At 37.1% G+C, this 23116-nt stretch overlaps 1 protein-coding gene across 5 annotated transcripts in view; it reads right to left on the bottom strand.

Moving 5' to 3' along the window:
• The window catches only part of STON2 (stonin 2), a 206474-nt gene extending 195486 nt beyond the window's left edge, over window positions 1–10988 (bottom strand). For 2 of the 5 annotated variants that reach the window (XM_007472697.3, XM_016433730.2), the window contains exons 1-3: window positions 10813–10988; window positions 10576–10691; window positions 6799–6985 (exon numbers count right to left, since the gene is read on the bottom strand). The gene's annotated coding sequence lies outside the window, so the exon portion shown is untranslated. The other 3 variants (XM_016433728.2, XM_056810603.1, XM_007472693.3) reach the window with 3 other exon arrangements.
• Between the last annotated feature and the right edge of the window lie 12128 nt (window positions 10989–23116).

The following is a 23116-nucleotide window of genomic DNA, read 5'->3' as shown; positions in this document are numbered from 1 at the left end:
CCCACTCAGTCTAGGCAATCTAAAATATCCAAAATTGAACTCATCATAGAACCTCAGAGTTGAAAAGGGTCTTAGGTCCTTTGATTTTCCTTTATCTAAAAGGTGAATTCTGAGCTTTGACATCTGTGAAAAGTGGCCACCCTGGCTCAGTTTGATATGATGGGAATTCATTCAGTCAGCAAAGGAGCACTGATGAAGTATTTACTATGTTCCAGACATTGTGTTAATCAGAAGGATTGGAAACAGGAATATGAACAAAAAAGAATTACAGTCCCTGCCCTCAAGGAACTGGTATTCTAATGGGGAAAGAGAACGCATAAAAGGGAGAAAAAAAAGAGAGGAAGGCAACCAGATGAAGATATATGATGGACAAACATAGATTTCAGCCTAGAGATGACTGGCCTGAACACTCTTTAAAGAGATCTCTTTATGGAGATTCTGGAGAGAGCCATCTAATCAGAGGGAGTGGCTATGGGAGCATAAGGTACTTTTAAAACAAGAATTCTGGGGCCAAAATGATCTCCCAAGATGAAGAGATTTCCAGGGCATGAAGAAAAAGTTCCAAGTGCAGTCTGGTCAGAAACAAAGAGAAGAAAACTCAATTCTTCCTAAGTTAGTCCATCCATTTCATTTTGGATGCCTTTAATTGTTAGTAAGTTTTTCCTTATTCTAAATCAAAATCTACCTCTTTATAACTTCCATCCATTAGTTTTAGTTCTGTCCTCTAGGATTAAGCAGGGTAAATTGAATCTCTCCCTTGTATGACAAATATTCAGATACTTGAAGATCTTAAATGTATGTCAGCAAATCTTCTTCTAGGTTAAATATTCCTACTTTCTCCAACCGATCCTTATATAGCTTCCAGTCCTCTCATCATGATGTTCTTTATCCTCTGGATACAGCATCTCCTAAAATGTAATCATCCAATAGGGATAAGGATTGGGTTTGTGATAGCTGTCATAGCTTTGGGGAACTTCCAGATGAAGAAATTCTCTGTACCAGTGCTGGTCAGCACTTTCTTTATAATTTGAGGAATTGTCTATTGAGAACTGAGAAGTTAAGTGACTTGCTCAGGATCACATTAGACAATATGTGTGACAGGTGGGACTTGAGTCTTGGTTTTTGTGGCTCTAAGGATAGCTCTCTGTCCACTATACTATACTGCCTTTCAGTCCCAAGAACTAAACATATTACAGCTGCTTTTTGAGCAGAGCATAATGCAGTATGTCTATCTCCTCCCTTGTTCTTGGCACTATTTTTCTGTTAATGAAAATTATGGAAATATTAGTGCAGCAAACATGTATAAGAACTGGCAGAGGGCTGAGTTTTTTCTCCTCTCCTGCCTCTTGATATGGGTGGAGGGTCAAAGAAGAGGAAAGATACATACAGTTGTTCTGCATTAGACAGTGTTAGTGCTAGGAAAAAAACAAAACAAAACAAAAATGCACAGACTTCTTTTCACAGAATAATGTGAGCTGAATGCACATGATCAAAAAGGATGAGGGCAGGAGGGTTAGAAGGAAGAGGAAGAAGAGATAGCTTCCAAGAGAATGGAATATATAGGAAACAACTCTTTCCAGCCAAGTTGGAAACATGATGAAAAGGTGGAACAACCTGGAACATGGGGATATAAAAGCTGTATTGGTAGCAGGACCCATCTAGCAGTATTCCTCAGATAGTTGACTCTTCCTTCAGACTTTCCCAATGGGTGCAAATCTTTTTTTTTTTTTTTTGGGTGGGAATTGGGTTAAAACTACTGTGGGAAGGGAGATGGGTGTAGAAACTGGACTAACATAATTTTCTTTGGTTAAATGCTGATTTCACATCTTGATTTTTGTGTGTGGATGAACTGAATTAAATAGTCTAGATATGAGTCAAATTCAGATGTTGTTATATTTATATGATGGGGCAAAATATAAATATGGAAATCATTGATAAATACATGAAATTGAAGCTTATGCATCTGTTTTCATTTGCCATAGTGTTACATTAGCCTTTGTGGCTGCCATTCCCACTGATGACTCAAACTGAACTATCAGTTCATGCAAATCCCCAGGTCTTTTCCCATATAAACTGTTATGCCTTCCCTATCCTGTTCAGTTGCTCATTTAAAAATATATTAAGGGGGCAGCTGGGTAGCTCAGTGGATTGAGAGCCAGGCCTAGAGATAGGTGGGCCTGGGTTCAAATATGACCTCAGACACTTCCTAACTATGTGACCCTGGGCAAGTCTCTTAACCCCCATTGCCTAGCCCTTACCATTCTTCTGCCTTGGAACCAATACACAGTATTGATTCTAAGACAGAAGGTAAGGGTTTTTAAATATATGTATACTTATATACATATATTAAATGTGTGGCTTTACATTTATCTGTATTCAATTTTATTCTGTTATATTTCATCTATCCTTAAGTTTATTGAGATTTGTTTGGATCCCAATTCTGTTACCTATCACATTATCTGTGTTTCCCACCTTTGAGTCAGTCAGCTAGCTGCAAATTAGATAAGCATTTCATCTATGTTTTCATTTTCCCCTTTAAACTAGTTATATTTTCAATCCTCTCCCAGCTCACCAGGCCCTGCCAATAACAGTATTATTTTCTGACTTGCTTGGATTTTCAATTACCTTTGACATATTCTTAATTTCCTAAACCAGTTTGTCAGCATGTCTCATTGTTTCCTAGAAATGGCTGTTGGATTCTCCCCTTTCTTTTCATTCCTACAGCATCACTAATCTAGGTAAATCTGGCATCATCTCACACCTGGATTACTACAACTCTTACAAATGGGTTTGTCCCTACCATCTTCCCACTCTGATATATATTACATATATACTGCCAGACTAATCTTCTTAAAACATTGCTTTCTGTCAATCATGTCATTATTCCCTCATTACTTCCCTGCATTATAACCTACAAGTATTCTCTAATGTCTACCAAATAAAATTCAAACTCCTTTATCTGATTTTCTAAGCCTTCTATTGTTTGGCTTTATCTTCTCCATTAAATCTTTAAATCTTCCTGATCTCTCCATCAGTAAAAACTCTCTGCTCCAGTCAAGCTACAATTTTCACTCTTATAACATGCCATGCTCATTTCCTATTTCCAATCCATTGAATAGTATTCTATTCCAGGACTGTTTCTTCCAACCTGGAATTCCTGTCTTTACTCCCTTTTTCAGGCTATAAAGAGAATGTTATCATAGCATAAGTAGAAACAATGCTGGAAAAAAAAACAGGATTCTAGTCTCTACTCTCTTACTAGTGTGTAAATTCGGGCATGCTGTTTAACATTTAAGAGCTGTGTGTGTGAATCTATAAATAACAAAGGTAATCAGAGGAATCCGTCCAAGCACCTTGCCTCTTTACTGAGTGGCATTTGCCTATCTTGGGTACCACAGAAACTCCTGATTGGTTCCCAGTGATAAGGGTTTTATCTAAGATGATTGTTGAGTCAAAAAGATGAATTCTATTCCAATTGTAAAACTATATAAACACTGCTGTTCATTCTCTTATAGGATCTTCTCTAGTTGGGCTCTTTTTTAATTTTTTTTTTCTCTCTCTCTTAGACTTCCAACAACGTAATAATGGAGAGGGAAAGGAGGAGAAACATTTTTCCCCCTTCCTATTACCAGAGGCAATGGTTGTTACAAACAGATCCCAGTAAGAACCTTTGCTTACTTAGGTGAAACCAAGACCCTGGCCCCTTTCTTCTTCCTGTTTTTAACTTGATTATAGGACAGTGACTAGTGATCCTGAGAAACAAATGCTTCTACCTGTGGTAATTAACTTATCAAGACTTCCTCAGTTCAAGCTCCAGACATTATCCTACAGGAAAAGAGAATTTGAGAGAGAAAAGCACCAGGAATACACTGCAGTGAAAGGGCTAAGAAATTCACAAAGTATTCTCCTCTTGACCATATCTACATATTTTGGATTACTGTTCAGGTTCACCAATGTGAATGCTAAATAAAAAAACCCTCTTCAGAACACCAACCATGGATACTGACAAATAGATGTTTTTAGTCTTGGGGACTACCTTGTGAGTTAAAAAATTTCAGACAGTTAGTTGCTGGTTGACTAGTGGAAGATGATTTTTTCAAAAAGAATTTTCTTTTTAGATAAGAACACCATTACTAGAAGAAAGAACTAATAGAAGTCAATCAATGCCATGGTTTTCTCTTGGTTCTTCTTTGATAATTACTTTGCTGTCTTTTCTCTTTCTCCAACTTATAAATGTGGAGATCCCTAAAGTCTTTGTCCTGGGCCCTTTTATTTTGTCTCCTTCCCTTTCAATATGAATGAACCCCAATGGGTCCTTGATCCTCTTATTTGTTTTAATCTTTCATCTATTCTTGACTCTTAACTTTCTTGGGGAAGTATGAATATATGGGGTGAATGAGACGTTTTATATTTCTGTCTATGTATGAATCCATATCTTTGAGTCTCTTGAATCTTAATAGTTTTCTTTGTGGGAAGAAATAAAAGTCCTATATCTGATATTCATTCTTTGCATTGAGTACTTTTTTTCTAGAATGTATTTTTAAGGGGATTCTATACATGAATTATACCTACATATCATTTTAGAGCTTGCTCTAAATTTTATTCCAAGGAGGGGTAATGAACTAAAGACAGAGAAATTTGACCCTCCCTTTTTGGGGTTAGGCTCTCCCCCTCAAATAACTCTGTCTTGATGTGAGTCAGAGCTTCTCAGGGGAAGGAATCCCCTAAGTTGTGGGGTACTCATAAAATGAGAGTAACAATATCCATCTACTTATTCCACATAGTTATTATGAGGAAAGCACTTTGCAAACCTTGAAGGGCTCTGCACCTGTGAGTTATTATCTAAATCTTAACCATCCTTCAAGACCCAGCTAAAAGTCCAACTTCCTCCAAAGAGCCTTATCTGATTTCACCAACTATTTTTTTCTTACCCTGAAATTCTATTATACATAGAGTCTGTATCATACAGTTCAGCACTTTATTGTACTGTAACTATTTCACATGAATTTGTCTTGTTTTCCCAGATAAACTCTATAGAATCTGAGGCTATGGATCATGTGTTTGTTCATTTGCTTGGGTTTTTTTTTGTTTTGTTTTTTTAATAACTCTCAGTGCCTATGATAGGGTTAGGTAAAATCATGGGGGGGGGGGACAAATGATTGATATGCTTATCCAAAAAGGATAAAAATAATTTCATTCTTTAGTTGTGATTTTAATTTTTCAAATACTTTCCAAACTATTATTCCTTTTTAGTTTAACAATGATTTTTAGGTAGGTAAGGAAGTAGGTGTATATTCCAATTTGCCAAATGAGAAAATTAAGGAAATGAGTAAATGATTCCCTATTTAATGTTATAAAACTATTTGAGATGAGACCTAGTTCTGTTTCCTGACTCCCATGAATTTCTCATCAGCCTGTGTTGAGGAATCCAAGCTAAAGGAAAGCCAATTTAGGGAAATATCTCTAAAGTGAGGAATAAGTGCCTGAGATTCTAGTTTGTGGATTTGTTTGTAGGGGATCCAATTGCAGTATTTGTACTGTATGCCAACATTTAAAATTCAAAATGAGGATGTTTCTTGCCATTCCAAGTTGGCTTTTGATTAAATGAAGTTCCTTGAAAGAGGCTCAAGTTTTCTTGTTTGAGGAGACTGATAAGTTTGGTTGCAATAAGTGGAAAAAGAGAATGAAGAAGACTTCAAACTTTGAGGCCGCACATAAAAAAAGGGAATCTTTTGTAGCAGTCATTCATAGATAAAATGTCTCCATCAGGGAGAGAGAGGAAAATACAAGGAGCAGATGCTCTGCCAACCTTTACTAAGAAAATGTCTCATTAGTCAAAGATAGTATTTAGTTTGAGATTATATGCATAATTCCCTAGACCAGTAGCTATTATAAATCAATAATAATTGCCATCATCAATCATTTGAAATTATCCAACTCAGAAAGACAAATCCAGTCTCATCCTTTCTGACCATGAATAGGAGCAGGTTATTGGATTGTTATTGGATTTGTTGCTAATGGTTATCAAATCACAGCTCCTTCCAGCATCTGAATCCAGATGTTCAGGAAGCTCCCACCTCATAAGCTTCACCCCATATCCCAGTCACTCCCACATGCTTCCTAACATATTTCATTCCCACTGTACCCCTCATCTCCCCCTCCCCCCCAAATGCAACCTGATGCCTTTGGTGCCATTTCAACAATGACTCTGGTATTTCGTTTACTGTTATTAATTTCACATTTAGTCACATTTTAAGGCAGATTTGTAGCTATACTGGAGAATTTGGAAACACTTCCCTCCTTGGGCACACCTGGAAGCTTCTGTCCCATGCAGCAATCTATCTTCACTCCTCAATTCTCAGCAACTATTAGCAGCGCTTTGCACAGCACAAATGTTTAATAAATGCTCATTACCTACCAAACTACTTTACTGAAACTGTTCTCTTCAAGGTTTTAAGAAGGCTTTAATTACACAACTCAGTAGTTTCTTTTTAGTCTTTCTCTTCCTTTACCTTTCTTCCCTAATTCACAACTCAGAACTGAAGTTTGTGGTTTACATGAGTTGGGTTCTGTTTGGGAGAGTTTTTCATGCAAGTTAGTCTTTGGCTTATGTTTTTCCCAAGGATGATCAGAATTGGGCTCTAAATGTCTACAAGAAAAGCAAAAGGTTCCCACCTCTGACATAAATACTCAGGCTAATACTGATGACAGAACATGTTTTATTTAACCTGATAAAAAACTGCAAAATACAGAGGGTTTATACGTAAGTGCATAAACAGTCAAAATAACTTTCCTTACCTCTTGGTAAGTCCTATCTTATCCCAGGGACTTAGATAGTCCTCCATATGCTAGCCTGAAGTTGACTGATTCTTCTCCACAGGTTTAACTGGGAATAAAGCAACCTTCCAGGAGGGATGTACTGGAGGCAGCTCAAACAGTATCCTGAGGGCCCATCGTTGAATGTTCAGTGTGAGTATCCATATCTCTGAAATAAGCAAACATCGGGGCTTTATTTATAAATACATCTTATATTTATTCTTTATTTATATTTATTCACATTATTGTTTTGTTGATTGTCTAGACATAAGAAAGCAATGGTGAAAGTGTTAATAATGCAGATTAAATTGAAAGGTTTTTAATTTAAACTTTTCCTCCCCAGAGAACTGGTTGTTAAATGTTTACCAGAACACTCCTGCCCTCCAGGAACCTAGAGTTCTCTAGATTTATAGTGCTTTTGGGGGGCTATGAGCCCCTGACAACGGAAGTGCCCTAAGGTGGTTTTAGAAAATCAACACCCTTCTCCAAACCTGCACAAGTCACATAATACCCAGAATCACTGATGGACAGAATCCTGATTTGCTCCTTCATTATGGCTCTGTCCATGGCTGCTACATATGATTCCATTTCCTGCTTGGTTTAAGAATTTATTGCTTTTGTTCTCATCATCTCTTATCAGTTCTTTGCTGCACATGATCCCCTGGAGGGACCACATAGCTAAGTAGGCTTCTTACCAAGGAACCGAGTCCATGTTTGTAGCACTTATTTCTGCCTAACCTCTCAGCTCCGGTGCTGCCATTTTTCTGGGCCTCAGCGCTCCCTTTGAAACTCCAAGACCAAATTCAAAGGCTAAGCCCAGGCCTATAAACTAGTTGTGAAATGTCAACCATCTTTAATGTTAGAATAAATGGGAAAATCTAGGACAAGGCAAGAAATTTCCATTTTATTTTTTAAAAAATCATAGATATTAGAACAAAGTTCTCTTTAGTGGGATATAGAACAGTGTAGTATTTATAGTGATAGTGGCTTACATTGATGTCTAACCCTCACAACAATCTTATGAAATAGGTCCTACAAAAATACTTATGCATAAGGAAACTAAAGATCAGAGAGTTTAAATATTTGCCCATGATCACATATTTAGTAAGGAATAAGAGGAATAAGGGGGAGAGTAAAAATTGGAACCCATTTTCTGACTCCAAATCCAATAAATTTTCCATAATATCACACCACCTCTCACTATATCATGTTGTTCAGTTGTTTCAAAATCTTCATAATGCCATTTGGTGTTTTGAACAATGATACATTTAAAACTCAGTGGAATTGCTTGTTGGCTCTGGGAGGGGAGAGGGAGAAGGGGAGGGAAAGAACATGAATCATGTAACTGTGGAAAAATATTCTAAATTAATTAATCAATAAAAAAATTAAAAAATTAAAAAGATGTCCTATTAGCAAGCACTTTGAGTTCATACAGTAAGATTAACCTTCCCCCTTCAGTTGTCTAACTCATTATATATATATATATATATATATATATATATATATATATATATAATTTTTTAGCTTAGTGTAAAATTGAAATCCTCATCTTCCTCCCTAAACCTGCTCATCTTAAATTCTTTATTCTGGTTTTTGGCACCACCATTTGCTCAATAATCCCTACTTAGATGATTTCCCAGAGCCATTCTTGACTCTTCCCTTTCCTTACCTTTTTAAATGAATTATCAAATATTGTTGATTCTACCTCTAAAATCCTTCTCACCTCTGTTACCACCTTCCCATCTCTCCTTACAAGGACCCTAGTTCAGGCCCACCTCATCTTATCTTGAACTGTTATAATTACCAACTAACTCTTCTCTCTGCCTCCAGTCCCCCTCCTCTCCAACTTATTATACTTCATATCACTGCCAGAAGTTATATTTCTAAAATTTTAGTGACTCCCTCTTGCTTCTTAAATTTTTAAAAACTAGCTCACATTTATCATAGAACTTCAAGTTTTGTGCAAGACATTACAAACATTATTTCACCTTGGGCAGATAGATGGGGTAGAGTGACTTAGAATCAGGAAGACTTGAATTCAAATTCTGCTTCAGATATTTACTAGTTGTGTGACCTTGGGCAACCCTACTTGCCTCAATTTTCTTATTTATAAAATGGAGATAATAATAGCACCTAGCTTCCAGGGTTGTTGTGAGGAAAAAATAAGATATCATTTGTAAGGGGTTTTGCAAACTTTAAAATGCTATATAAATATTATATTATTAAATGATTACTAAATTTTAAAGATTATTAACATTATTATCATTTGATTCACAGATGAGGAAAACTGAGTGTCAGAATGCCTCAGATAAGGAAACTCATCTGAGACTTACCAAGGATTATGTAGGCTATAAGTAACTGAAATGAGATTTGAACCCAGGTTAATAGTTTATCCACAATACCACATTGTCTTCAACAGAGAAATAAATAATACAAATTCCTTAGCATGGCAATCAATTCTTTCCGTAATATGAGTTCAACATACATCTCGAGTCTCATTCATACCTTCTGTCCAAGCATACAAGTCTTGTGTCTGGAAGAGACTGTCACACCCCCATTTTTATCTACTGAGATCCTTCACAATTCTTTCAAAAGCCAGCTCAGGTATAACTTCCTCCATTTGGCTTTTCCTGATTGCCTGAGCCAACATGCTTGAGGAAAGGAAAGGTCTGATCTGTGGATGTCTGATTTCATCTACATAGTTATTTCTAACTTGTACTATAATTATTTGCTACTATTTCTATATAGTTACTACTATATATTTTTATATATTGTCTGCTATATATCTCATATATAGTTACTATCTATCTATCTATCTATCTATCTATCTATCTATCTATCTATCTATCTATCTATAGTTACCACTACACTGGAAATAAGCTCTTTGAGAGCTTGTTCTCTATTGTTGTTCAGTCCTTTCAGTCATGTCAGACTCTATGACCCCTTTTGGGGTTTTCTTGGCAAAGACACTGGAGTTGTTTGCCATCTCCTTCTCCAGCTCATTGTTACAGATGAAGAAACTGAGGCAAACAGGGCTTAGAGACTTGCCTAGGGTCCACAGCTAGTAAATGTCTGAGGTCAGATTTGAACTGAGGGAATTGACTTTTCCTGACTCCAGGTCTGTGTCACTGAGCTGTTCTGACCTCCCTCCCCCTCATCTCTGAATGTCTGATAATTGAAGGATGTTTTTAAATATGATTCTACCTCTAGGTAGCCTTTTTAAAAATTATAAAAATATGAAAAGTCCTTGAAGGCACAATATTTGTCAATGCTTTCAGATGCTTGTTGTTAAGGACACAATAGTGGACAACCTCATCATGCTAAAGTTTACCCAGTGCATCTCTCCAATATGGAGTGGTAGAAACAAATGTGCTAGATTTGCAGTCAGGAAAGCATTGATTTGAGTCCTATTTCCAGTACTTTACAAATTGTGATCACTCAACCTCTCTGAGACTTAATTTCTTTATCTGTAACAATGGGAGTAATACCTGTGTTGCCTATTTCACAGGGTTGTGAGGGTGAAATGGCCTTGCTATAGATATGCTGACAATTATTATTCACAATTTATTATATCAACAATTTGGGCCAAGCTTGTCTGTATCTCAGGGGAATGATTCCAGCAAAATGCTCTGTTAATTCTCCATTTGACAAATTCCCTTCGCAAAAGCCTCCTTTCCACCCCCTCCGAAAATCCTTTTCATTTCCAGCTGGCAGAGAGCACTTGGCATTTGCAGAGTTGTGGTAGTTACGAGAACTTACACCCTTTTATTGTTTTTCTCTTCCTAGATATGTTTTCCAACAGGAAAAACAATCCCGCAATTGGAGGCATATGGGGTTGAGTTGTTTGTTGTGTCCGAATCCAGGTGTCAGGAGACCTAAGACAGGAATAAATGGATTAGACACTGGCTGTGAGAGAGAGAGAGAGAGAGAGAGAGAGAGAGAGAGAGAGAGAGAGAGAGAGAGAGAGAGAGAGAGAGAGAGAGAGATTGAGCATACTCATGCTAAAAACTTGTTCACTAAAAGTTATTTTCTTTTGGGGGTAAGAAGGAAATTTTTTTTGGTTGTCTAAGGACAACCTTCCTTCCCCCTCTTTCTTTTACATAGTTAGGGGGATTTGGAACTGTTTTTTGAGCCAGCTTTTACTAGCCTCTCTTTCCCTGTGAACTAGAATCATAGGAGGAGACCAAAAGCTATCACCTGCTTACTTGAAATAGGTCACAGCTGTGCACCATGACCTCACCATTATGAGGACACTTGGGCTTCTATTTCAGAGACACCACCCTTCAACCCAGGGTGTACTTTTATCAGAGGATGTTAGAACTGGGAAGGATCTTATATTAGCTTGTCCAATATGCTCATTTCACAGATAATGAAAAATGGGATCACCAGAGTGAAGAAATGATTTGCCCTAGGTCCTATGAATCCACTTAAAGTAGAGTCAGGATGAGAACCCAAATTGTCTGAGCTTTTAACCAAATGTTATTTGTACTAGAACACAGTGACCACATCATAGATCTTAGCTCTAGAGCTGGAAATTTCCTCAGAGGCCATTTAATCTAACTCCTTGGTTTTATAGATGAGGAAACTGAGGCCCAAAGATCACATAGGTAGGGATTATCAGGGTTAGAATTTGAACTAAAGGGGCAATTAGGTGGCTCAATGGATAGAGAGAGCCAGCTGTGGAGATGGGAAGTCCTATTTTCAAATCTGCCCTTAGCATTTTCTATTTCTGTGGCCCTGAGTAAGTCACTTATCCCCAATTGCCTAGTCCTTAATACTTTTCTGCCTTGGAACCAATACTTAGTATTGATTCTAAGATGGAAGGTAAGGGTTTTTTTTTTTTCTTAAATAGAATTTGAACTCAGTCCTGTTAGAACAGTGAAAGGAACACTGGGCTTAGAAATAGAAACTCATCATCATGATTCAAATTTAACCTCAGAAACTTTTTAGCTGTGTGACCCTGGTCAAGTCACTTAATCTTGTTTGCCTCAGTTCCTCATCTGTAAAATGAGTTGGAGAAGAAAAGGACAAACCACTCTAGTATCTCTCCCAAGAAAATCTCAAAATTGGGTCATGGAGAATTTTTAAATCAGGATTTCTTACCTAGAAACTGTGAACTTGTTTTTCTCCTCTGCTTTAATTTGATAAAGTCTATTTCAAAATAATTATTTTCTTTTGCAATTCTGTATACTTTATTTTATACATTTAAGAATATTCTTCAAATAATGTAGTTAGATATTCTGCATTTACATCTCAGGGGTGTAAATAATGGGGGAAAGCCTCTCTCAACTGCCTTTCAAAATGCTCTGCAAACCAACAGTAACCTACACACACTGTGGTCAAGAAGCGTGACTGTGCATTCACACACAGCATACTAAAGTGGCTGTACTTTGGACAAACGTTTGAATGGTTGATAGGTCATGAATACCTGATGGCCCCATTTCAGTAATCTTTCCCCCTTAGCCTAAATGATGGGGTATTTAAATGTTGCCAGAACACATGCTCACAGATAACCCCGTGTGGACATTTTTTAGGCAGGGACAGAAGCTGCTGATAAATGTTTAACAACCTGCTTCCCACCTCCCCTACCAAAAAAAGTACATGGGACACATTTTAAAGTTTAATCTGAATTACTAATATGTTCTCCATCACTTTATTAAGTCTAGACAGTCAACAAAACCATGATTCAAGCCTTTTTCAATAGCTTTCATTCTTTGGTGCAAATGCTCATACTGAAAATTTAATGATTGATTCTCAAAAGCCTAACTAAGCTGGCTCCAGCTGACTTCCATGTCACAGTTTATCCCCACTCCAACTCCATTATTTTTATATGGGTACAATCAGCCCAAAGCTGCTTTTTTTTGTGAATTAGATTTCCCTTCAAGGCTATCAAGGCTATTGAAAGAATTAGAAAAATCACATCATTATAATACAGGAAGGGCTCTTAAAAGCCCTTATGAAGGACTTATAAAACTTAGAACGTCATAGCAATTGTCTAATCCAATCCCTTCATGGTAAAGATGAGGAAAATGAAGTCTAGGGAGATGAAGGGACTTATCCAAGATCAGATAGATACAAAATAGTAGAAATGAGACTTGAACCCAGATACCAGATTTAGGGATTTTCCTACTCTATCACACTGCTTTTATTTTTAAAATTAAAAATTTAAAAATTAATAGAAATCTATTTTCTTCTCTCCCTCTCACCACTACTTCAAAGGAAAACAAATTACTTGTAACAAATAGCCAGGCAAACAGATTCCCTCATTGGCCTTGTTCAGCAACATATATATCTCATTCTGAATCTTGACTACATCACTATTTTAGAAATTTATCATTTTCGCAAGTGAGAAAAGATCCTGAGAAATAAAATGACTTATTTCTCTAGGCTTTAGAATCTTCTTCCATGAAATGCTCAGGATGGACTAGACGATCTCTAGGGTTCTTCCCCCCCTTTTTAATATTCTATGATTCTAATAACCTCTTATCACAGATGGAAGGATAGAGACACCGTAAGTGAATCAGTCTGATACATGACTCATCAAAAGTCACAGTATTGGGGCTAAATCTCTAGTCAAACTCCAAGCCTCAGGCTCCATCTGGTAGGATAGAATAAATTTGTACCATATCCATTTGCACTTGTCTATATTATATATTCCAAGTTTCCTAAAAGCTTTTGTATATGTGCTATCTGTGTTCTGACTTTGTAGCTAGATGTCAAATTCCTTGAAAGTAAGGACCATTTTCCATTTTTTTAAAAATTTCCCTGGATGCAATTTGGATGGTTGTCATTTGTGTTCAATTCTTTGTGACCCCCATTTGGGGCTTTCTTGGCAAAGATACTAGAGTGGTTTGTCTTTTCCCTTCCCAGCTCATTTTGTAGATGAAAAAGTTGAGGCAAACAAGATTATGTAACTTGCTTAGAGTCAGAGAGCAAGTAAGTATCTGAGACTGGATTTGAACTCAGGTCTTCCTGATTCCAGACTTGGAGCTCTATCCACTGTACACCTTACCATCTAGCAATTTGAGTACTTTATGTTTAATAAATGTTAACTTGACTGACTTTAAAGTGACCTATCATCATACAATGAGTAAGATGATTAAAAAAATCCAGAGAAATTTCTTATTCCACTGTATTACATTTATATTGAATTCTGTTCCAATTTATAAATTCAAATACTATACTATAAATTTCCATTAGTGCCCAGGGAATGGAGAATGGCCAAGTACAAAGTGTGTCAATCTGGCTATATATCAATGAAGGGCAAGAAGTTAAATAACAACTAGCATGATAAAAAATTGTGTTTTTAAAAATCTTGCTTTCATTTGGTGATCACTAATACCAGTAAAATAATAGCAATGATGATGGTAATAAATTTTACTCCAATCATCATCTCATCTCTCTAATATTCAATATTCTCTCTCTATTCTGCCTATCTGCAAAGGGGTATGGATTTTCTGTCATTAAATACAAAACCAAAAATCTTCTCTGAATTTTATCCTTTCCAGGTCTCATCCTACAACTTTATCCTCTTTTCAGTCAAACTCATAAAAAAGTTCTTCTATGCTTCTTGACCCAATTTCTTCTTCTCTCTTCTTTTCTCATTCCTCAACTTTTTACAATCTGGCTACTGACTTCATCACTCATTTAAATTTGCTTTTCCAAAGTTACCAAAGATATATTAATTGCTAAATCTATTGCTCTTTTATCATTCATCTTTTTTGACTTCTCCTTAGCATTTGACCACACAGACCACATATTCTTCTTAGATCCTTTCTCCTCTAGGTTTTTGAGACACAGTTATGTTTTGACTTTTTTTAAATCTGTGTAATACTTCCTTCTTGCTCTCTTTTGTGAGCTCTTCATCCATATCCTACCTCCTAACTGGGTGTGCTACAAATTCTGGGTCATTTTCTCTCTTTGGATTTTGTTGTGGACTTCAGCATCAGTTCCCATGGGCTAATTATTATCTCTATCTAAGAGATCAAAATATCTCTTTGTACCAACTGCCTGATGGACCTTTAAAGTACAGTACAATTTAATATGATCTTTAAAACTGGATGGCCTAGGGGCTCAGACTTTAAAAAATAGATTTCATTATCTTCTCTTCTCCCAACCTTCCTCTTTTGATTAAAAAAAAAATAACCCTTGCTTTCTGTCTTAGAATCAATACTGGGTATTGGTTCTAAGGTAGAAGAAAGGACTAGGCAGTGGAGGTTAAGTGACTTGCCCAGGGTCACACAGCTAGGAAGTGTCTGAGGCCAGATTTGAACCCAGGACCTCCATCTCTGGGCCTGACTCTCAATCCACTGAGCCTGCCAGCTGCGCCCCCCCTCCAGTCTTCCTCTTTTAAACTTCCTCACTTTGGTGTATCACTATCTTTTCAGTCACTTCCATATTTGCTATTGTAGTCTGGCACATAGTAGACAATGAATAAATGCTGTCTGATTGTCTGTCCTAGATTCATCACTCTGACTCATCCCACATATCTGATCACTTGCTAAATCTTATTGATCCTTTCTCCACAATATCTTGTACCTGCCCCCCTTCTTCTTTCTCCTCATATATCTAATAACCTTGTTCAGGCTTTTCAGCTACCTTTTGTTCTTTGGCTTTCCCCATTAGATTGTAAGCTTCTTGAATACAAACTCTCTATCTCTGTCTCTGTCTCTCTGTCTCTGTCTTTCTTTTTTCCTCTTTCATATTTATATCTAGTGCATTTAGCACAGTTCCTGGCTCATTGTAGTTGCTTAATAAATCTGACTGACAAACTGACTGACTGACTGACTGACTATAGCTAGGCACAGTGTATAGAAGGCTGGGCCTGAAGTCAGAAAGACATCTTCCTGAGTTCAAATCTGGCCTCAGAAACTTCTTAGCTAAGTGACTCTGGGTAAGTCATTTAACCTTGCTTGACTCAGTTCCTAATCTGTAAAAGGAGCTGGAGAAGGAAATGGAAAACCACTTTAGTGGCACTCTAGTGCTAGGAAAACTCCAAATGGGGTCATAAAGAGTCAGCACAACTGAAAACTGACTGAGCAACTGATTGAGATGCTGGTGATGATCTTAGTGGGAAGGGCTTTCAATAGTCACCTCGTCCAAATTGTATGGAAATCTCTTCTACATGAGTCTGATCTGAGAAGCTACCATCCTGCCTTTGCTTGAAGATCTCTTGTGAGGCAGAACCCCTTATGTCCTATTAGGGAATTTTTTTTTTCAGTTTAATATCACCAACATGTCGGTTTGTTTTGCTCTTATTTATTCATTTTAAGGGAGTTACTGAGAGGTATCAGTGGAGAAAAAAATGCTTCAATAAGACATTAAAAATGATAGAATAAAAGCTTATCATGAAATAATAAATGAGCAGGTACTAAATGGACAGCACAATAACAAATGCTATGAGAAGTTCAGGGAAGAGAAAGATGATTCAGGGCTAGAATAAGTTTAAGGAAACCATCAGGGAAAGTTTCCTGGATGAGACAGAACTTGAGCTAGGTCTTGAATGATGGAGATTTGGATAAGCAGAGGTAGAAAAGAGAAGCATTTTAGGGAAGGATATAAGCAGAAACAGATTTATGATTATGTTTAAGGACATAGTGGGATGAGCACTGGTTTGGGAATCAGAAGATCTAGTTTCAAATTTTGCCTCTAGCACTATTTGTTTGACCTTGGGCAAATCATTTAACTTCCGTAGGTCCCAATTTCCTCATTTGTAAAATAAGGGAATTGGATTAGATGGATTGTGAAGTCCCTTCCAGCTTTAAATCTATAATGTTATGATTTGTGTAGCTGAAATAGAGGAATCATGTAAGGGAAATAATGGCAATAAAGTTTGTAAAGGTCAATTGGGCTCAGAATGTGAAGGGTTCTGAAAATCAGGTTGAAGAGTTTGGGCCTTATAATATAAGTAATGGTAAACACTATAGGTTCCTAATAAGGGAGTGGAAGATTAACCTCAAAGTAGTATGCAGGATTGATTAAAGATAGCACAGAATCATGGGGCGATTATAATAATCCAGGTGTGAAGCCATGAGGATAATTATACAATTTTATTTACAATTATACAATTTTATTAAAACAAACAAACAAACAAACCTCTCGGCACATTTTAATGCAAAGTACTTAGAGCTTTTCTAAAATCTAGGAAAGTGAAATGTCAAGAAGTCGACCAAAAGTCAAAAAGGGTGATGGGAGTGAAAATAAAAAGGAAGTGATGGTCAAAAGAGACATGAATGAAGAATCAATCTCTTCCTTTTTCCTAACTTCCCCTTTACCGTTGAGAATTCCACGCTCTAGCTAGTCCTTTCTACCGTTGTAACAACTTTGTAGCATGCCTCCTTCCCTCCTCTATCACTACTACCACCCTGGTGCAGGATTTCATCTCCTCACCCCTGGACAATAGCCTTTCCGGGCTCTGGCATTTTCACTGCCATTTTTGATGCTTGGAATTCTCTCCCTCTTCATCTTCTCTCCTGAATTCCCTGGCTTTCTTCAAATTCCAGCCAAACTTTCAGCTTCTATAAGAAGTCTTTCCTAATCCCCGTTAGTGCGAGTGCCTTCCCTGTTTGATTATCTCTAATTTATCCTGTATATTGTCCTTTTTGCACCTGATTGTTGGGAGGTTGTCTTCTGCATTAGCTTGTGAGCTCCTTCAGAGCAGGGAGTGTTTTTTTTTGCCTTTCTTTGAATCACGAGTGCTTAGCGCAGTACCTGGCCCAGAGCAAAAACTCAGCAAATGTTTAATGACTGGCTTGCTCACAACCTGGAGAAGTGAATGGACAAGAGTTGATTCAAAGATGAACTTTTCATTTTTGGAGAAAAAAAACAGAAACCAATAAATTAGAGCTTGATCTTTATTTTATCTGATTTTTAAAAAATCAACAGAACCTTACATTATCTCCAAAGTAGCTTCCTTCCACAATAACTTGCCTCATACCAGCCAAACTTGCTGTGGCTGAATAGATATTTGGTGCTCTCTAGTGGAGAGAGTATTGATTACAGAGAAACATCAAGCTTTTTCTGAATCAGTCATTTTATTTTGTAATAGTGAATTCATATGAACAGAATCTCTAAAGGGGAGCGTAAGTACAGAATTCATAGGGCTTAAATAGGCAAAGTACTCTGAGCCTCTATAATATAGTAGCATTTTTGCAGGGTCTTTGGAAAAGAGATTTGACTAGGGCCATTAGTCTGGGAAAAGGGGTAATAGCTACTTTACTTTGCCTTTTGGATTTCAGCAGAAAAATAAACGGGTCCAGGGTTAGTGAGATTTGTAGAATTGGTAAAGAGAGGATAGATAAGATCTTACTAAAAGGATGGTCCTATAGCGTGGAGGTAAAGAGTTCGACACTTGGTAGGATGAAAAATGGTTTAGTTTCTGATTCTTACATTGCTTTGATCAGTAGATTGGGAGCCCCAGCAGAGGTCCTGGGTTCCAATATGATCTCAAATATTTCCTAATTGTGTGACCCTGGGCAAGTCACTTAACCCCCATTGCGTAACCCTTACTGCTCTTCTTCTAATTTTTAAAAATTTTATTTAGTCAATTTAGAACATTATTCCTTGGTTACAAGAATCATATTCTTTCCCTCCCTCCCCTCTCCCACCCTTTCCTGTAGCTGATGAGCAATTCCACTGGGTTTTACATGTGTCCTTGATCAGAATCTATTTCCATATTGTTGATGCTTGCACTAGGATGATTATTTAGAGTCTTATATTCCCAATCATATCCCCTTCGACCCATGTAATCAAGCAGTTCCTTTTCTTTGGTGTTTCTACTCCCACACGTTTTCCTCTAAATGTGGATAGTATTCTTTTTCATAGATCACTGCATTGCCACTAATGGAGAAGTCCATTATATTTGATTGTTCCACAGTGTATCAGTCTTTGTGTACAAGGTTCTCCTGGGAATGTCTTTAGGACTGATTTTAAAGCACCAGTATCCGTGAGAGCTTTGTATTGTTTCTTCTTCACCTTAATCCATACATATGGTTCTGGGTTTGCTGTGGTTATTGAATTGTCAATTTGTCACTTTGCACTGCACTTCCATCCTCTGCTATTTGTATGGTTGGACCAATTAAAGTATCTTGGTTTAATTCATTTCCTGACTGATCTTTATTTACACTTGAGTCTATATTGTCTTCTTCTTTGGAATATGAATTTGAACTATAACTATTTGTCAGTTCCTATACTTTGACTTGGTCAGACCTCCCCCCTCCATTCAGAATGTTGATTTCATGGAAGTTTCTTGAACCCTTGGCCATCATGGCCATCATGCATTCTATTTGTGTTTTCAAATCTAACTGATATTAATTATACTTCCAATACTTTGAATATGGTTATCAATATTAATTGTATTTTCAGCTCCATTTCCCTTTAGATTTGAATTTTCTAAGTTGTTTTGAATAATGTGAAAACTTTCAGCTTCTGGATTCAAGTTAGATATTTTCTCTAAGGAAGTCTGTACCAAATAGCTTTTTGAATTTCTAATTGGTCCAAGTGGGGTTTTATCCTTCTCTGTGAGATTATTTACATTGTTTATAGCTCCTATAAATACATCTACCATAGTAACCTTGATCTGTGCATTTATTTGGTTACTTTGTTGCAGGGAATTGAAATTTTGTTTTTCTGTTTCTTCTAATAATTTATGATTTTGTTTATGTAAATTTTCATGAATTCTCTTTCTCTCTTTTTCAATCCCTGAACCCAATCTGCTCCCAAAGAAGTTTTCTAAATATGTTTTGATCTGTTCTTTGCTTTTCTCATGACTGGTTGCTATGCACCTTCTGAATGAGACTCCAATATCAGCTTGCATCTGTGCTATCATATATGTGATTTCTTGATCTATCTCCTTTACTTGTCTCTGCTTTTCACTTAAGTTTTGATTTGACTCTTCATCATAACTTCTCATAGACCCAATAATTCATTTTTAGGTACCACCTATGTAATTTCTTCTCCCTTTATAGTTTTATGTTTCAATCCTGCAAGTCCCTTACTAAGTGTCACACTCTGGCATTCCTTTCTTCCATGCCCTTGTTTATTTTCAAGTATTTTAAAATCCTGGCTTCATAACAGATGTCTTCCCTTGGTCAAAACCTTTGAATATTTAGCTTTTGCCCCTGTTTTTATAACCAGTTTCATACTGTCAGGGTCTGGGGTTTCTGATTCTCTGAAACTGCAGTGTTCACAGCAATGGTTTGATTTTGATCCATAATATGTTCTCCCTGGTATTTTGTTGTTTTTATTATTTTGCTCATATTTCCTTTTTAGATAGCAATCTTTCACCAAGTGACCCACTTTGTGGCATAAAAAACATTTCCTGGTCTCTTTTTGACCTCTCTGTTGCTGGTATGAGGGTCTAGAATATATTTTAATAGTTTGTAAGTTTTTTATTTCTTCAATTTCTTTTTGTTTGAGATTTCTCTGTCTGTTGTAGTCTTTGTTTCAATTCTCTTTTTTTCCTGTTCTTGTTCCTTATTGTTATCAAACAAATAAATGGCTGCATCCTCAGTTCATTAATTGTGATGTTATCATATTTTGGGAAATGATTCCTGAAGAAGTTCTTTAGATGAGAGTTGTCTCCTAACATGGGCCACTGATTCTAATGAGTCTTGATTTAGACCCATGATAGATTCAACTGTCTCAGTCAGTCTATCGATAAATGCAGCAGGATGCTTGCCTTTTTCTCCTGACTTAACTTGTCAAATTTGCTCTAAGCATTGGGCTTGGAACAAAAAGACTTGATTGCTTGTAGGAGATCTTCCCTGCATTTTCTCAGGTATGCCAAACTGGTAGGGTTAGCAAAGTCAAAGTCTTCTCTTTCCTCTTCTGTGGGCCAACTAGTCAGGGAATTGTCTTTTCTGGTCTTTTCAATGAACTGTCTATGCCCACTAGGGCTGAATAATTTGGATAAAAGAAAATCCAAATCCTCAAAATCTGGCTCAAAAAATTTGAAAGCCCTTTTTAGCTCTTTGAGCACTCTGAAAGGCTCACAATTAGAAATTTTGGAAATACGCATTTTATTGAATCCAATTCCTGGGTAGAGAATGGTTTGTGAACTTTTGAATGAATAACGCCAGCCAAATTATAAATCTTTGCAATATCTCTCAAAAGTAGAATCTTTTTGGTTTCTGTATTATCCTTATCTTTTCCCTCCACCCCTTTCTTATTTTGGTCCTCTGCATCACTTCTTGGAGGTTGTTCCAGTCTCCATGGAATTCCTCCACTTTATTATTCCTTTTTGCACAATAGTATTCCATCACCAACATATACCACAATTTGTTCAGCCATTCCCCAATTGAAGGGCATCCCCTCATTTTCCAATTTTTGGCCACCACAAAGAGTGCAGCTATGAATATTCTTGAACAAGTCTTTTTACTTATTGTCTCTTTGGGGTACAAACCCAGCAGTGCTATAGCTGGATCAAAGGGCAGACAGTCTTTTATCACCCTTTGGGCATAGTTCCAAATTGCTCTCCAGAATGGTTGGATCAATTCACAACTCCACCAGCAATGAATTAATGTCCCTACTTTGCCACATCCCCTCCAGCAGTCATTACTTTCCATAGCTGTCATGTTAGCCAATCTGCTAGGTGTGAGGTGATACCTTAGGGTTGTTTTGATTTGCATCTCTCTGATTATAAGAGATGTAGAACACTTTTTCATGTGCTTATGTAAACCTTAAAATTTCTTAGACTTATAAATGTTGGAAATTTCACCATTGGGAAATTTCATACTTGAAAAATTTCCTATTGATAGGGGGAACTCTATTGGAATGTGAACCCCATTGGCATGGGAGGTTCCTCCTCCTCCCTTCTTAAGATTACTTTAGGACAGAAACCTTTTGCTGAACAATGGAAAGGGCTTTGACCTATGCTTAAGCATAGAACAGGAAGTTCTTTGAGTCATGATTGATTTTAGAATTGATACAATAGAGATACATGGAATCAATCTCCACCCTATTCAGTCCTAACAGGATTTAGGAAGGGCTGCAGCAAAGGATCAAGATTTAATTATTTGAGAATATGACCTTCAACAGACATGTGCAAAGCCACAGACCTCTGGGTGGTCCTGGGTTAAGCTAGAGCCACCATTGGCACAGGGAAGACATGGACAGTGATTGGTAGATGTGAGAACTGAGGGGAGGGAACTTGGATGGTTTCCTTAAAGATAGAGGGGTCTGAGGACTGAGGGGTTGTTGGTTGGAGAGGTTTTTGCTCTGAGAGGTGGTGCTTTGAGAAGTTGCTCTGAAGGAAGCTGGAGGTGGAGGCCCCTGAGACTGTTTCTCCATTTTGGTCACGTGAGTGATAGGGACTGATCTCTTTTCTTTGCCTCAGCTATCTAAGGGCTTGGGCCTTTTGGCCCAGCCTAAACAGAGGGGTATTTAAGCCCTATTCTCTTCTCTCCCCTTTCTTTCTCTATCTCTCTCTCCCTCTCTCTATCTCTAATACCTTTCTTCCTCCTGTTTGTAATTAAACTCCATAAAAAGTTGACTGCTGACTTGAGTTTTCATTTAGGAATTACATAGCTGAATTCCTTGGCGACCTTAAATTAACATATATCAGTCTTTTTAAAGTGATTTCCTTGTCACACTTATTAATAGTTTTGATTTCTTTGGCTGAGAACTGCCTGTTCATGTCCCTTGCCCATTTATCAATTGGAGAATGGCTTGATTTTTTGTACAATTGATTTAGCTCTTTATAAATTTGAGTAATTAAACCTTTTTCAGAGGTTATTATGAAGAGTGTTTCCCAATTTATTGCTTCCCTTCTGATTTTAGTTACATTGGTTTTGTTTGTACAAAAACATTTTAATTTGATATATTCCAGATTATTTATTTTGCATTTTGTGACTCTTTCTAAGTCTTGCTTGGTTTTAAAGCCTCTTCCTTCCCAAAGGTCTGACATGTATACTATTCTGTGTTCACCTAAACTTCTTATAGTTTCCTTCTTTATGTTCAAGTCATTCACCCATTTTGAATTTATCTTGGTGTAGGGTGTGAGGTGTTGATCTAAACCTAATCTTTCCCACACTGTCCTCCAATTTTCCCAGCAGTTTTTATGAAATAGTGGATTTTTGTCCCAAAAGCTGGGATCTTTGGGTTTGTCATATACTGTCTTGCTGAGGTCACTTACCCCGAGTCTATTCCACTGATCCTCCTTTCTGTCTCTTAGCCAATACCAAATTGTTTTGATGACCACTGCTTTATAATATAGTCTGAGATCTGGGACTGCAAGGCTCCCTTCCTTTGTATTTTTTTTTTCATTATTTTCCTGGATATCCTTGATCCTTTGTTCTTCCAA

Source organism: Monodelphis domestica, chromosome 1 (assembly GCF_027887165.1).
Source record: "Monodelphis domestica isolate mMonDom1 chromosome 1, mMonDom1.pri, whole genome shotgun sequence".
Taxonomy (NCBI): Eukaryota; Metazoa; Chordata; class Mammalia; order Didelphimorphia; family Didelphidae; genus Monodelphis; species Monodelphis domestica.
This window is presented reverse-complemented; position numbering and strand designations above follow the sequence as displayed.